Source organism: Procambarus clarkii, chromosome 60, assembly GCF_040958095.1.
Source record: "Procambarus clarkii isolate CNS0578487 chromosome 60, FALCON_Pclarkii_2.0, whole genome shotgun sequence".
In the NCBI taxonomy this organism is placed as follows: Eukaryota; Metazoa; Arthropoda; class Malacostraca; order Decapoda; family Cambaridae; genus Procambarus; species Procambarus clarkii.
Window position 1 is genome coordinate 20,604,799 of NC_091209.1, and position 17,370 is coordinate 20,622,168.

A 17,370-nucleotide genomic window follows, 5' to 3' on the forward strand; every position below is an offset into this window, starting at 1 on the left:
CTCTCCCCCCTCTCTCTCTCTCTCTCTCTCCCCCCCTCTCTCTCTCCCCCCTCTCTCTCTCTCCCCTCTCTCTCTCTCTCTCTCCCCTCTCTCTCTCTCTCTCCCCCCTCTCTCTCTCTCTCTCTCTCTCCCCCCTCTCTCTCTCTCTCCCCCCTCTCCACCATCCTCCCCTCTTCGTCTTGGTCACGTATAAACGACAAGAAGAAATGTGAAAAAAAACAGGCATATGAATCAAACAAGAAAAACTAGCAAAAACAGATATATAAAGGAGATAAAATCCTGAAGAATGTGTTTTAAGTAAGAAATGAAGTTTTATGGACTTGAAAAAAAGTGCTTTTAGGCTGCTAGCAGGCAGTCAAATACCTAGAAATTCCTCTCTAGCTCGTGAGCCCTCCAGTCGTGTGAGAGGAGATAGCAGAGAGATAGAGATAGAGATAGAGAGAGAGAGAGAGAGAGATAAAATGAGAGAAAGCCACACCAAAACAGCACACAACAAGAGCTTTGTGAAGCACAAACTAAACAGTGGAAAGCAGCGTGAGTACACACAGAGGGAAGTAAACAGAGAAGTGTGTGCATGTTGAGGGGGGAAGGTGGGGTGAGGGGGCGTGTGTGAGAGGGTCGGGGTTGCGGAAGCAGAGGGTTGAAGGGGGTAGACTTGTGCATCAACACGTCAAAGATGGGAGAGAGAGAGAGAGAGAGAGAGAGAGAGAGAGAGAGAGAGAGAGAGAGAGAGAGAGAGAGAGAGAGAGAGAGAGAGAGAGAGAGAGAGAGAGAGAGAGACAGAGAGAGAGAGAGAGAGAAAGTGTGACCCGAGCACCAGAGGGGGTCGAAAAGGTGTAGTGAGATTGTAAGGGTGAAGCGAGGCCCTATTCAAGGTCAAATAGCTCCCCCTACTGACACTCTGGAGGCAGCTTCTATATGTATACACATTATATATAATATGTATTCTCACGCGTCTAACCTTGAGGGGAGAGAGGGGGGATGTTTATGAGTGCCTTGAGGGGGAAGGGGATGTGTTAGAACCTTTTGGGGAGGGGATGGGTAGGAGAGGGGGGGGGGGGAAGACTGAGGAAAAAAGAGAAAGGGGGGATGCAAGATCCTGCCTTGTAGGGGAGGTGTGTGTGTGTGTGTGTGTGTATATGTGTGTGTGAAAGCTATTTTTACATGATTGTTAATCAAATCACTGGAAGAACCTGCAAGACACCACCCATCTTACATACAAGACAAATCTCAAGTCAACTGTGTCTCAAAACTAGTGTCCCTGAAACGCACGTCCAGGTACTAGAGTTCGATCCCACGGCACGGCTTCATAATGTTACCAGCAAAAACATTGGCATATTATGATTATCTTGTACGTGATAAATACCAGTAATCCAAGACATGGTAGTGATGCTTCAGGTGGTTAAGCCTCAACCACCCCCACCCCCTTGTCTGACCCCCCCTCCTGCCCCCCACAACCCCCCCTCTTCTCACCCCCACAAACCCCTCCCTCTCTCTCCCTCTCCGCCTTCCCCAATTCTTGTCCACGGAACCTTAAACCTTTATCCTTATCCAACCTTGAATGATTGAATCATTCTTCATCCTTATCCCCCGTCGGATAAGGATGAGGATTGAATGATTGAACAGATAGATAGACGGGTAGAATTGATTGGGTTAGAATAGTTACTCTGGATAGAATAGAGATACTTGAGTTGGTAGGGTAGCAGTAGATAGACTGAAGTAGATGGTTAGGGCCGAAGGTCAAAAGTAGATGGATCGGCAGGGAATAAGTAGATAGAAGTAGATGGATCCTTAGAGCAGAAACAGATGGGTGAGCGGGGCTAAAATAGATGGCCACCTAAGGCAAAAAAATAAAAAAAATAGATGGATAGCAAAGGTAGAAATAGATCGGTAGCCAAGGTAGAAATAGATATTCGGGGCCAGGACCAGATTGGGGAGCCAGATAGGTTAGAGGCACTTAACCTCAAAGTAGAAAAAATAAACCTAGAATTATTATAATATACAAACTGCTAGCTCCAACAGTTAAAGAATTCACAGAACATATAAATAAAACAGAACCCAACTGGCGTTTCTTGATTATCTCCCTTGAAGACATCAAGCTACCCAGTTTAAGATGGAGAATAGCAACCATCTCTTTAAGATGGAGAATAGCAATAACAACATTACGACAGGAAATCAACCTGGAAATAACGCCAATCACAAATCAGAGAACATCTTAGATTCTGTGACATATTTCCGGCTCAAGCAGCAGATAATAGAACCAATTAAGAACGAAAATACCCTCGACCTAATCTTACAAGCAATGAAGACATAACCAGGGACCTTAAACATTAAGTTCCCTTCCGGGATTGTAATCCTGTCTGGTCCCAGATAAGGTCTGGGATGCTCTCGGACGCAGGTTCGAATCCTCGTCACGGCCTTTGTGGATTTGTTCCTCTCAGACATTACTTATGATCTGTGATCTGAGTGATTATACTCTCAAGTGATCACAAACTAGTTGACGTTCCAACTAACATCAATTACTCGTAATTACTGTGGATCAATTACCCGTAATTGATCCACAAAAAGATTAATAAGAAGGATTGATGGGTGTTATAAGTGTAGATAGCTGGGAGGTTATCTTGAGAGGTTATCTTGAGATAATTTCGGGGCTTAAGTGTCCCCAGCAGCCCAGTCCTCAATCTAGAAAGCAGCCCGCGACAGCTGACTAACTCCCAGGTACCTATTTACTGCTAGGTAACAAAAGCATCAAGGTGAAAAGAAACTCTGCCCAATGTTTCTCGCCGGCGCCCAAGATCGAGCCCGTGACCACAGGATCACGCGTCCAATGTTCTGTCCGCTCAGCCACCGGCTCCCCAAGCTTAGATGGGTAGGCAGGTTAGGTTCCTGCGTCCCGCTGTGCAGGAGAAATTCCATTAAGCTTCCTGCTATAAACAAAGCCAGCTTCAGTTGTTGACATTATAAACAAAGCCAGCTTCAGTTGTTGACATTATAAACAAAGCCAGCTTCAGTTGTTGACATTATAAACAAAGCCAGCTTCAGTTGTTGGCATTATAAACAAAGCCAGCTTCAGTTGTTGGCATTATAAACAAAGCCAGCTTCAGTTGTTGACATTATAAACAAAGCCAGCTTCAGTTGTTGACATTATAAACAAAGCCAGCTTCAGTTGTTGACATTATAAAGAAAGCCAGCTTCAGTTGTTGACATTATAAACAAAGCCAACTTCAGTTGTTGACATTATAAACAAAGCCAGCTTCAGTTGTTGACATTATAAACAAAGCCAGCTTCAGTTGTTGACATTATAAACAAAGCCAACTTCAGTTGTTGACATTATAAACAAAGCCAGCTTCAGTTGTTGACATTATAAACAAAGCCAGCTTCAGTTGTTGACATTATAAACAAAGCCAGCTTCAGTTGTTGACATTATAAACAAAGCCAGCTTCAGTTGTTGACATTATAAACAAAGCCAGCTTCAGTTGTTGACATTATAAACAAAGCCAGCTTCAGTTGTTGACATTATAAACAAAGCCAGCTTCAGTTGTTGACATTATAAACAAAGCCAGCTTCAGTTGTTGACATTATAAACAAAGCCAACTTCAGTTGTTGACATTATAAACAAAGCCAGCTTCAGTTGTTGACATTATAAACAAAGCCAGCTTCAGTTGTTGACATTATAAACAAAGCCAGCTTCAGTTGTTGACATTATAAACAAAGCCAGCTTCAGTTGTTGACATTATACATGACGTGTTGCATCACGTGGCTTGCGGTTGGTGAGGGGGGGAGGGAGGGGTGAGGGGAAGGGGGTGTATGTGGTGATAGAAGAAGGGGGTGTATGTGGTGAGGGGGACGGGAGAGGGGTGTTTGTAGTGAGAGGGGGAGAAAGGAAAGGTGTATATCATGACAAGGGAAAGAGATGTGTTGCGGTGAACACATACACAGACACAGATTTCGCAAAAAGTCAAGTCTGGCGAAGTAGGAACATATGGATCTTCAATTTCCTAACGAACAGATCCTATAAAAGAGTAACGGTCAAAAAATATAAAACCCCCACACTATCCACTGTGAAAAGCACAGTAGTCCCCCAGGGTACTGTGCTACTGTACTGTGCTCCGGTACTTTTTCTCATCCTCATATCGGACACAAACAACAGTACCGCATCATCCTTTTCCAGATGACACTATAACTCTATTTAGACAATTTAGAGATGACACGAAACTTGAAAAGGATGTCAAATCAGTCATCTAATGGCTTTCAAAACTCGAAAAGAATGTCAAATCAGTCATCTAATGGCTTTCAAAACTCGAAAAGGATGTCAAATCAGTCATCTAATGGCTTTCAAAACTCGAAAAGGATGTCAAATCAGTCATCTAATGGCTTTCAAAACTCGAAAAGGATGTCAAGTCAGTCTTCTAATGGCTTTCAGAAAACACTATGATATATAACGAGGATAAGCTCCAGCTCCTGGGCTATGATAAAACCGAAGATATCAAGACGGAGGCCTCATATATACACACCATAGACCGCTGTTAAGTATTTGGCAGACGAAATATGATAAAAGTAGCACTTAGAAAGGCCAATATTAAGTGAAAGAAATTTTAACTTGCGCGAGATCGATATCAGATGTGATCTACTTCATGGAACAAGCTGTATTAAGAGGAATCGCAAAATCAAGTGTAAACAGAAATGCTTATCAGAGTGTGTCTCAGCTTATGTTAAATGTTGCTCATTGGCCTCGTCTGAGTCTCGTCTGGGAAGACGAGGAAGCCCCTATAAGCTTCCTCGTCCTCTCAGAACCCAAGACCCCCTAGGGCCTAGCTTCTTATCACAAGGATTCCCTTTGAAGAGAAATTGGCTATTGATACTAGCTCGCTAACCAAATATTTTCCACTTTGGAAGATGGGGAGGATAAACACAAATGGGAAAATTCTGTTTTGTAGCGGGTGAAACGCATTTTGGAAAGTTTGTTACGTGTTGAAGTCTTCGTACTGTTAAAAAAAAGGTATAATTGGCAAGTAACGTCTGATGAAATAACGCGACAAGGTGATCAGCAAACGCTCCTATGGACCTCCTGATCCTACCTAATTGGTCCATAAACACTGATAGGTAAGTTCCGATAGGTAAGTACACATCATACCCTCACCACGCCACACCACTGCCCCAAAGGGGGTATACCTGGGTAGGGGTAGGAAGTAGGGTAAGGAAGTAAGGCGGTGCCACAGGAAGTGTGGGTGTGGCATCAAAGAATTCCACGAAGGGAGCAATGATGGAGGGGTGGATGAGGGTAGGGAGAGAGGTAGGAGGAAGGAAGGGTGTTGGTGGAGGGGTGGGTGGAGGGAGGGAGGGAGGAAGGAGGGGTGTTGGTGGAGGGCCAGTGCCAAAGGCAGTGCCAAGGGAGTGGTGGCATTGTACAGTGGTGGTGTCGCCAGCCGAGGCCTTGGCGCCAGCCTCCTCATCTTGCGTGTCCTCGCCCGGCGCCGTGGTACAGGTGTCGTAAGTGGGGGGGGCCAAGAGCTTGATGAATTCTGGCTCAAAAGCCAGCGGAATAGGCCTGGGTGTAGGCCTGACATCTACAAGACCTGGTCAGAAGCTCAGATAATTCCGAGGTTTGGAAACAAGAGACATTGTAACATTAGCCGAGATAATTGCGATATTTTATTAAGACCTTTAAGAAGTAAAAAGTATCAAGAAGTACTAGTATCACCAGTAAAATCTAAGTTGTATCGAAATATCGTAGTATCGTAATTTCCAAGGTGGCTTGTTGCCAAACTAGCCACCTTGGTTAATTAGTAATTAATTACCCGCGCGGGTGATTAGACCGTCTTGGGGCAATTACAGCACAACACATGCGGTCAACAACAACAAGTTTAGTGACCTTAAACCATAACAAGAACAATTGTCTATTGATCCTTCATTCACTAATGACCTTAACTCTTCAAAATGTGAAAACAACAATGCAAGTAGATATTCTGGAGACCAAAGAGAATTGTTGTTGTTATAGATTCAGCTACTCGAAACGGGTTCCAAGTAACACGGGCTATGGTGAGCCCGTAACTTATCTGGCACAGGAGCGGGGCAAGTAGCACGGGCTATGGCGAGCCCTCTGCCCGAAGAAAGCTATAGTGTGATTCTTTAAAACCAGCATCTCCAACCCTTCCCTTGAAGAGACCAATATCTTCATCTCCCAAATTTCGCATCCTTAAGAACACACAAGAACCAACTCGCTTTACCCAACACAACCACAATATTAATTATAAACACAAAACTACACAGGTAGCAGGCGAAGAGTCACAATAACGTGGCTGAAATATGTTGACCAATCCACATACTAGAAAGTGAAGGGACGACGACGACGTTTCGGTCCGTCCTGGACCATTCTCAAGTCGATTGTGTTCCACTGTTCCACACTGCCGTGGAAATAAACAATCACTTTGGCTATATGGGTCTCGAACCGGGGACCCCATGTGTGTGTGCAACCCGTTCTCGCACTTTCGTATAGTCAATATTGACTTATTAAATACGTGCATATGTGACATACTAAACATACTAGTTTACCTTGAAAAGCTTCATAGAAAACACCGACCTTACCAAACCTTTTAGCATGTTCAAGATAAGCACCTTATTGCTTCGTAATTACAGATATTAACCTATTATAGGTATAGGTTAAGTAATAATTGTAATTACGAAGCAATAAGATGCTTATCTTAACATACTAAGAAGGTTAGGGAAGGTCGGTGTTTTCTATGAAGCTTTCGAAGGTAAACTAGTATGTTTAGTATGTCACATATGCACGTATTTAATAAGTCAATATTGACTAAGAAAGTGCGAGAGCGGATTGCGGCCTCACACTGTGGGGTCTCTGGTTCGAGTCACCTAGAGCCCAAATGAATGGGAGGAATAGAGTTCGAGTATATAACAAATTTTCTATCACTGCCATTCCTTGTATCTCCTGTCCTCCGCGGACAGATTCGGAGGCTCTAACTTATATTATATTTCCTATATCGATTGTTTGATTGTCTCACGGACGTATATATAACCTTGGTCTATAAGGAGGCCTGGTCGATGACCGGGCCGCGGGGGCGCCAAGCCACGAAATCCACTCAAGATCTCAAGGTATCCCTCCGCTTCGGTCTATACATGTCTTCATGATATCCTCGTTGAGTATCCAGCTGCTTTGATATCGTTTACTGCTATCGTATTTGTAGCTTGGGTGATATGCATTACCTCTTGAAATTCTCGTGATAATGCCGACTAAATTGTTCACCCGGTAAATTAGGCTGTTGGTGCTGGCAGTTGGCACCCAAACGAAGGCAGCAGAAGGTGAGGGGAAAACCAAAAACAAAGGAAAACACCTTTTTTTCCAGCGTTGCTAAAAGTGCTCTTCAATTCCCACACATTTTGATGAAAATCCTTAGCCTGGGAGCGGTGGTGCCACAGGCTATAAGGTGTTGGGCTTGGCACCACCGAACAAGGCTGTGGTGCTAAGCGTGGCACCACTGCACACCACATCCTGTGCGGTGGTGCCGCGCCATCCCACCACACCGCAAGCGGTCGCTCGGGAGGTCATTCCGGACAACCGCGGAGGTCCGGAACAAGCGTGTCGTCGGCCTTTACCTTCGGGTGGTCTGTCTAAGTCCCCCCTGGATCACTCACGGCGGAGTATTAAACCCCAGACACACACACACACACACACACACACACACACACACACACACACACACACACACACACACACACACACACACACACACACACACACACACACACGCGCGCGCGCGCACACACACATACACACACACACAGACAACACAGACACACGCGCGCACACACACACACACCAGACGGCCCTGTAACTATTAACACCGCAGTATATAAAAGAGCTAAGACAGGGAACTGCCTCGCCGAAGCAGTTTCTTTGAGCGGGTTCATTTGATTTCGCCACAGGCATCCTGACTTAGAGAGGCATTATATTGACGCTGAGGTCTCGGTCTCTCTCGGTCTCTCTCGGTCTCTCTCACTCTCCCTCCCTCCCTCCCTCCCTCCCTTCCTCTCTCTCTCTCTCTCTCTCTCTCTCCCTTCCTCTCTTTCTCCCTCTCTGTACTCTTGGAAGGGCAACACAGGATTTGAGATAACGTAAAAGGAAGATTCGCTAGAGAGTTATTGTAGATGGAAATTCAAAAACAGATTAGCTTTATACTAAAAATAACCTCTGGACGGAGGTGGTATTCTCCACTATCACCAACAGTCTAAACGATCACAGGATTATTCTGGGGTTTAAGGTCCAGACACTGAGTGAGTTTATTAAAAGAAAAATATAAAACATGTCCATTCACGTCCATGTGATTGAATTTATATAAACACAAAGCCTGATAAAGTCTTAAGTCATTTAAGTCTTCAAAACTTGAGTGATTTTCAGGTAGTTATCGTCTCAAGACTGAATACTTTATCTTAGGTTATCTTCTAGTGTTTTGTTTGTTTAGCTGTTTGTCTCAGTGCCACGTGAGGCGTGCCAGTGCCACGTGAGGCGTGCCAGTGCCACGTGAGGCGTGCCAGTACCACGTAAGGCGTGCCAGTACCACGTGAGGCGTGCCAGTGCCACGTGACGCGTGGCAGTGCCACGTGACGCGTGCCAGTGCCACGTGAGGCGTGCCAGTACCACGTGACGCGTGCCAGTGCCACGTGACGCGTGCCAGTACCACGTGAGGCGTGCCAGTGCCACGTGACGCGTGCCAGTGCCACGTGAGGCGTGCCAGTGCCACGTGAGGCGTGCCAGTACCACGTGAGGCGTGCCAGTGCCACGTGAGGCGTGCCAGTGCCACGTGAGGCGTGCCAGTTCCACGTGAGGCGTGCCAGTGCCACGTGAGGCGTGCCAGTTCCACGTGAGACGTGTCAGTGCCACGTGAGGCGTGCCACGTGAGACGTGCCAGTGCCACGTCTCACGTGCCAGTGCCACGTGACGCGTGCCAGTGCCACGTGAGGCATGCCAGTGCCACGTGAGGCGTGCCAGTGCCACGTGACGCGTACCAGTGCCACGTGACGCGTGCAGCATGTAGGAAGGAGTGCGTGGTGAGTCAGCGGCACACTAATACCTACTGGCACCGGCTCTCCCTTCCTTGTGTCTGGCACCACTGGATGGCTATAGGTGTGGCACTCTGCATGGCACACCCGCAGTGATATCCAACATGGCACCCCCAGTGATATCCAGGCTGTGACTCCATACGTCAGGCTGCGAGCAGCCGCGTCCAACAGCCTGGGTTGTTGGACGTAATTCTGGCCCCCTGGCCGGACTTGGGGAGTACAAGAACTCCCAGAACCCCCCATCAAGCACGTATCCTCCCTCACGTGGGTGCCAAACAGGCTCCGTTTCCACCAATCTCACGTGTTGAGGCGACACAAGAGTCCCCACAATCGCTCCTTGCCAATGTAGGGGAAAATCTCTATCGCCACGAAGGCGATAATTCTCTCCTAAAATTAACTAGCTGTGGTGACGCTATCGTTGGCGTCCGGCGGCCCCCTTCAACGGCCGCTACTTGACGAATGATGGCAGGTCGACCTGGCGGGAGTCGAGGGCGTTACAGCGCCAAAAAAAGGCGATTGCGAATTATTACAGTATTGCATCACGGGGTGCAACGCAGTGCAATGATGTTTACAATTTTGAGAGAGAGAGAGAGAGAGAGAGAGAGAGAGAGAGAGAGAGAGAGAGAGAGAGAGAGAGAGAGAGAGAGAGAGAGAGAGAGAGAGAGAGAGAGAGAGAGAGAGAGAGAGAGAGAGAGAGACCCGCTTGTCCGGTTCCTATGCTTAATGGCGCGATCTCTGTTTTAAATGTCAATTCAATTTCAGTTCAATTTCTTCCTTATTATGCTCCCCCATACCCATCCCGTAGGCGGTGGTGGAATGGGTCACAGAGGCATATAATTGGTTCAGGAACTTAAGGACCCCATAAGTTCGTTTAGCTAAGCAGGTGACAATTTTTTGAAGTTAGTTACGCAATTGTTAATGTTACATATACATGTATGTATGCTGGGCGGCAGCTTTACAGTCATGTGCTCCACACCCACCCAACTGGGCGGCAGCTTTACAGTCATGTGCTCCACACCCACCCAACTGGGCGGCAGCTTTACAGTCATGTGCTCCACACCCACCCAACTGGGCGGCAGCTTTACAGTCATGTACTCCACACCCACCCAACTGGGCGACAGCTTTACAGTCATGTGCTCCACACCCACCCAACTGGGCGGCAGCTTTACAGTCGTGTGCTCCACACCCACCCAACTGGGCGGCAGCTTTACAGTCGTGTGCTCCACACCCACCCAACTGGGCGGCAGCTTTACAGTCATGTACTCCACACCCCACCCAACTGGGCGGCAGCTTTACAGTCATGTGCTCCACACCCACCCAACTGGGCGGCAGCTTTACAGTCATGTACTCCACACCCACCCAACTGGGCGGCAGCTTTACAGTCATGTACTCCACACCCACCCAACTGGGCGACAGCTTTACAGTCATGTACTCCACACCCCACCCAACTGGGCGACAGCTTTACAGTCATGTGCTCCACACCCACCCAACTGGGCGACAGCTTTACAGTCATGTACTCCACACCCCACCCAACTGGGCGACAGCTTTACAGTCATGTGCTCCACACCCACCCAACTGGGCGACAGCTTTACAGTCATGTGCATGCCTTACCTACAGAAAGCAAATTTTTAATACTTCGCTAAGATTACGGGCAGCACATCATTATGAATGAAGTACTTACACATTTCTTGGACACCATTGATGGTGTCATCTCTGAATTCTGCGATTTTTTTCCCATTCCATTATATAATGACGCAAAGTCTGCGAATAATTCCGCTGACAGAGTTTACATTTAGTCAAATCTACATCAGCAGATGTTACAAACTGCCAGAGGTACTTGTAGCCGAGCCTAAGCCTAGCAGTGGTAACATCTAGAAGTCTGCTAACATTATTGGATGACCCATAGACGTGCGGTTCTTCCTTCATAATAGAATGATAGATGGAGCAACTGGTGTGAATTTCACTGTGCCTTAAGTCTACGAGATTTGGTTACCTGGTTGATGGGGTTCTGGGAGTTCTTATACTCCCCAAGCCCGGCCCGAGGCCAGGCTCGGTTGATGTCATTGAATGTCTTGGGGGACTACTGTATAATACACCGCATACTTTGTATACGACCAGACCCGACCTAGTCATCAAGATACCACTGGCGGATCTGCCGTGGGATCACGACCCGGGTCCCAAGCCACGCCTGCAAATCCAGCTTCACTAATAATAAAAAGACCGGAGCATTCTCCCTCCCGAGAATAAACATATGACATACCACGAGGTCCAGAATAGATCCCGCGGTTACCCGATTGGTCGAGCGTAACCCCGCTGTCACCCGATTGGTCGGCCATTAGCGCCCTGTTGGAATTTGCTGTTTATCTGAAGACTGTCTTGCCTCACTACTAATAATATATTGGGTGCTTACTCGAAATATATAAGTTTATATATATACACACACACATATATATAATATATGTTTTAATTTTTTCCACATCTTGTCCGAAACGCTGTGCGTATTAGTGACTTTAGGCATGGCATATACTAGCTCTGTCTAGCCAGCGCTTCGCGACTGCTTTGGCCTGGGTTCGTATCCTGGCCGGGAAGGATTGACTGGGCTCCAATTCTTAACTGTAGCCTCTGTTCACCCAGCAGTGATTGGGTTTGTTACACGATTTGGCGGGACTTATTGGAGAAAATTTAGGATTAACAAGGACCTGCCCGAAACGCTATGCGTGCTAGTGGCTTTACAGGAATGTAACAACTCTTGTATAGATAAATAATAATAATAAAAACTCGTCCAATGGCAAGGTGGAATAATACAGAAATTATCATATCAAAATCAAAGTAAATCAAAATTATATTACTTCTTAATATATTTGCTACATATCAATACTCCTTCACATCGACAGGATGAACAACCCAGCGGGTTTTCTTCCTATTGGGGAGTGTTGTACATGCTGCTATGGCGGTGTGTCCACTCACAGGATGAGTGGCGCTGCCCAATACTGTCACTATGGCGGTGTGTCCACTCACAAGATGAGTGGCGCTGCCCAATACTGTCACTATGGCGGTGTGTCCACTCACAAGATGAGTGGCGCTGCCCAATACTGTCACTATGGCGGTGTGTCCACTCACAAGATGAGTGGCGCTGCCCAATACTGTCACTATGGCGGTGTGTCCACTCACAAGATGAGTGGCGCTGCCCAATAAACTCGCCCCTCGGGGCAAAATTTAAAAAATCCTTCACATCTATATAATGTCTCGGATTTTCCCAAATCTTATAAAAAAGATGCTGTATATCCCGCTCAAGAGACTTAGCAACAGTACTTCAATATTCCATAAACAAATCATTTAAAAAAACCCATTTTAAAATATCGCTTGCTAGAATCAAACACGAAATATTTGTAAGTGTACAACGTTCTTTTCCGCCATGTAAGTGTTGAAACTTTAAGGTTCATTTGAGGTAAGAGGTATATACTTGTAATCTCCCACGAGGGTCTGGCTGAGTTATACCGTACCTTAAAGGCGGTAATGTCACCGGAAGAGACGGACGAGATGTTTAGAGCAGATAGCCCTAAATTATGGCAAACATCCTCCCACGGATCGACATCACAGAAAACGACTTGTTTCTATGGGTCTCTAAAATAAATTTTAAAACAATACTAATTTGTCGAAATCATTGTACAGTACACAAGAAAATTTAGATTTGAAATGAGCGAAATATACACCTGGTACGCTAACAAAAATACGTCGAAATGTTAATAAAGTTACAGTATTGATTAATTTTTTGGGGAGAGAGTATTAGTATCACGACTCCTGTAGCAAAATAGCTTACGTTCTCAGCTCACAACCGAGGGTCCCGGGTTCAATTTCCGGCCTGGACAGAAATGGTTGGGTAAGCTTCCTTTTCACCTGATGTCTCTGTTCATCCTGGGGAAAGTCAGTATAGCTGACCTAAGGGAAACCCTTAGGGTCCATTAAACTATGCAATTTCATGGTCCATTAAATTATGTAAAGGTAATTTATTAGTAATTCGTTTTGCAGAATGTGGGGAAGAATTTACCTGAATTTACCCGATGGCAACTATTTCCAGTGGTTCAAATACTATGTTTAGGACGTGTGTGTTGTCCATATATTTCCCCACATGTTAATTACGGTTTGGCAGAGTTCAATTTAGTAATTACAGCTTTTCTATGTAAAGCTTCATTTCAACCAGCAATTGGAGATTACATATAGACCTATCATATTCCCCTTAAACTGTAGTTTACATGAGTCTATCCTGAATCTACTCGCCGCTCCCAATCACTCCTTGTCCGCCCAAGTTAATTGCATGAAGAATGAACAAAGAATAAAAAACGAATGTGAGAGAGAGGAATGCGATTTAAAAAGAGGAGGGAGAGGATGACGGGGAGGGAAGGGAAAGCACGAAAGAGAGAGAGAGAGAGAGAGAGAGAGAGAGAGAGAGAGAGAGAGAGAGAGAGAGAGAGAGAGAGAGAGAGAGAGAGAGAGAGAGAGAGAGAGAGAGAGAGAGATGGGGTGTGGGGGGGGGGAGCGTGAGTGAACGCTATATGGTAATGCACAAAATTTTAATTTCCTCACTAAATTAAGCATCAAACCATCACACACATGTAATGTGAGCCCCTTTCAAATAGCGCTTTGTGAGCCTAAAACATTTCTTTTCCCTATATTGCAAAAATGTATAAAAGTGGTTTCTGCTCCTCTCTCCCTTCTTCCAATCTTCCGTCTCTCCACCTGCCTCCTCCCTGCTACCTCCTCTCTCTCCCTGCCATTCTCTCTCACTCATCTTGGGTTCACAACAGGGAGCACCATTGAGAGGATCAGTGTCTACTTTGTTTACCTGCGTTCCGGAGTGTTTAACACCAGTAGCTACAGCCGCTAAACATCTCCCTAACATAACCCTACAGATGACTGACGGACCGTCAGCATCTTCCCTCATGATTGATGTAACGGTCCCATACTTATGTTGACGAATGGATGGCCCCATACTTCCGGAGACGGGTGAAAGGTGCCCCATACTTCCGGTGACGGATGCGGAGGGTCTCATACTTCCGGTGAGGGATGCGGAGGGTCTCATACTTCCGGTGACGGATGCGGAGGGTCTCATACTTCCGGTGACAAATGTAAGGTCCCATACTTCCGGTGACGGATGATAAGCCACAAAATTCCAACAGCTTGCAGGACCAGGTTATCACATAGAACTCCCTGAATCCTCTCCAGTTCTGCTTTAAATTCTTATCCCGACCCCTTCCAAGTGCTATATAGTCGCAATGGCGCTTGGCGCTTTTTATCGGATAGTTCTCTTGCCTTGAAGAAGGTTGGCATTTACTGACGTAAGCCCGACGAGGACTGAGCAAGATTCCAAGGATTCCGATTGTCGTCTCATTGCCAGCCATTACGAACATGTCGTTGTTGCATATGAGCGCTGGCGAGACCGGGGTGTGGTGGCGGGTGGATCTTGGCACAGAGAATGTTTTGATGTTAGTCTAGTCGGGGAAGGTGGCACGATACACTCTCCAGACAGATTTAGTACTTCCGCAGTATCACACACACACAAACCACAACAAACGTTCCTTAGACTAGTCGAAGGAAGGCAAGGGATTTATCAGGAGAAAGCGGCAAGTCATCATGACTATATAGTACTTGGAAGGAGTCAGGATAAGGTTTTGTTGGGAAGGAATGGTGCCCAACCACCACTTTGACGGTTGAGGATTGAACGCGGACCTGCATGAAGCGAGACCGTCGCTCTACCGTCCAACTAAAGTGGTTCGTAGCCAAAGGAGCCAACAAATTAAATTAAATTTTGCCATTATTGGGGAAGTATGAATACATTGCTCAAAGATAATATTTTGTATGTTTATACCTTATTTACCTGAGCGCCACTAACCCTAGTGGCCTCAACGGGGACAGGAAGCCGCCGGCTTGTCGAAGGTCCCCCCCCCCAACTCACCCATTTGCCTCGACGATCTTTTCCAAGTAGATTTTAAATGCCATTAAGTCTTGTTTTGCCTCATTACCAACTCTGAGGCCTAGTCCCAATAGAAGTTAACGTCATAGTAGAGGAAACTCGGCCCATTGGCCAGTACCGGAGCCCCACATAACGCCTCCCTCACCTCCTTTACCCGTGTATATTTTCTCGTGTATAAAAGAGTTTGTCCACCCTGTCAAATTCTTTGAGAGGGGGACCTGCTGCATGGGTAACAGCTTCTCCTTCATATCAACCTACCCAGGCTTTGCGCCCTGGAGAGGCCAATCCAGACCGACAACCAGAGCCCAACTTCATAGTCTCCCGAGACTGATGGATGCCTACTACTAGTACTATTTCCCCTTCACCATACCCACTAAACACCATATCTCAACTAAAGATGTTCCAGGAAGGTAGGTTTGTATTTTTATTGGATTTACATACCTATACACATTCTGTTAGATGGAGATAAATATGTATAAACATTCCACACTGGTTGATGAATAAGGCTGGTTTTCTTGCTGTATATTTTAGCTTTGTATGTAAGGATGCAAACTGTTTATTGATACGCGTGGTCCTCAGTGTAAACAGCTTTCTGCTGGCTGGGTGGTGTTGAGGCCAGCTGCAGACAACTCCACCCAGCTGCAGACAACTCCACCCAGCTGCTCTACTGCATCTCAATGCACTGCTGCAAAAACTGCTGCACAATGACAGCACCTTTCAAAGCTGGAGAAATTGCTGACCTGGAGAGCGTGCAGAGATCCTTTACTGCTAGAATCCACTCAGTAAAACATCTAAACTATTGGGACCGACTAAAGAGCCTAAAACTGTACTCCCTTGAGCGCAGGCGGGAGAGGTACATAATAATTTACACGTGGAAAATATTAGAGGGGCTGGTCCCAAACCTGCACACAGAAATAACATCACATGAGACCAGAAGACATGGCAGGATGTGCAGAATACCCCCGTTGAAAAACAGAGGTGCAACTGGTACTCTGAGAGAGAACTCTATCAACATCAGAGGTCCGAGACTGTTCAACACGCTTCCACTACACATAAGGGGCATAACTGGCCGACCCCTCACAGTGTTCAAGAGAGAACTGGATAAGCACCTCCAAAGGATACCTGATCAACCAGGCTGTGACTCATACGTCAGGCTGCGAGCAGCCGCGTCCAACAGCCTGGTTGATCAGTCCGGCAACCAGGAGGCCTGGTCGACGACCGGGCCGCGGGGACGCTAAGCCCCGGAAGCACCTCAAGGTAACCTCAAGGTATCTCCACCAAACCAAATTCTCATGGGAATTGGCAGGGTGGACAAAGACAAACTCTTTAGCACGGGTGGAACACGAACAAGGGGACACAGGTGGAAACTTAGTACCCAGATGAGCCACAGAGATATTAGAAAGAATTTTTTTCAGTGTCAGAGTAGTTAACAAATGGAATGTATCAAGGCTGACTCCATACACAGTTTCAAATGAAGATTTGATAGAGCCCAGTAGGCTCAAGAATCTGTACACCAGTTGATTGACGGTTGAGAGGCGGGACCAAAGAGCCAAAGCTCAACCCCCGCAAGCACAACTAGGCGAGTACAAGTAGGTGAGCACACACACACACACACACACTACCAGTGCTAACAACTTCCCTCATATCAACAGAGGCCAAACAGCTCCGAGTGCCACATTATAATCAAGTGACACTCACGGCCCAGTCACTCAGCTGCTCTAGTAACTCATCCGGACAGCCTCATCACTCGGCTGTTATGTCTGCCTATTCATTGAATGGGGATGGAAAAGGGGGTTGTGATGGGTGGAAAGTGGGGGAGGTTATGGTGGCTGGATTGAGTAAAAGGATAATAGTGACTGAGGAATGGATAAAAGAGGAATAGGAAAGGTGGAGAGGGGAAGAGAGAAGGGAAAATAGGCGTTGAATGAACTAAACTAAACTTTTGTATACTGTGGCCACTGTGTTCTCAAACTACGTACATATCTAAACTTCAAATGGCTAAGAAGCTCGATTGGAACCCATTCTCTTGATTTTGCAACTCCGCAAAAAAAAAAAATCCAACCTTTTAGTCTACCCAAAAACATACGAACCCAAGCAACCGACCTAATCAATCGAGTCAGATTCATTGAAAACGTAGATGTGCGAGCCGTAACTCATCTAAATCGGTTGCATTTGTAAAGTCGGCTATGATAACGTAAAGACGCGACCTATGTGTTATGAGGAGGACATGTATCACAGACGTACTTGAACCAGTAACTAATGGCAAGGTGTTTGTGCCTCATTGAATTCTCTATTTCACTTTCCTTGTCTCACTTTATAGAGCC

At 46.2% G+C, this 17,370-nt stretch overlaps 2 protein-coding genes across 4 annotated transcripts in view; one reads left to right on the plus strand and one right to left on the minus strand.

Annotated features, from left to right (window-relative positions):
- LOC138353992 (zinc finger protein 501-like) overlaps positions 1–17,370 on the minus strand; it is a 112,852-nt gene that overhangs the window by 93,704 nt on the left and 1,778 nt on the right. The gene's annotated exons all lie outside the window — the stretch shown is intronic.
- The window catches only part of LOC123766710 (irregular chiasm C-roughest protein), a 75,018-nt gene that overhangs the window by 41,573 nt on the left and 16,075 nt on the right, over positions 1–17,370 (plus strand). The window lies entirely within an intron of this gene.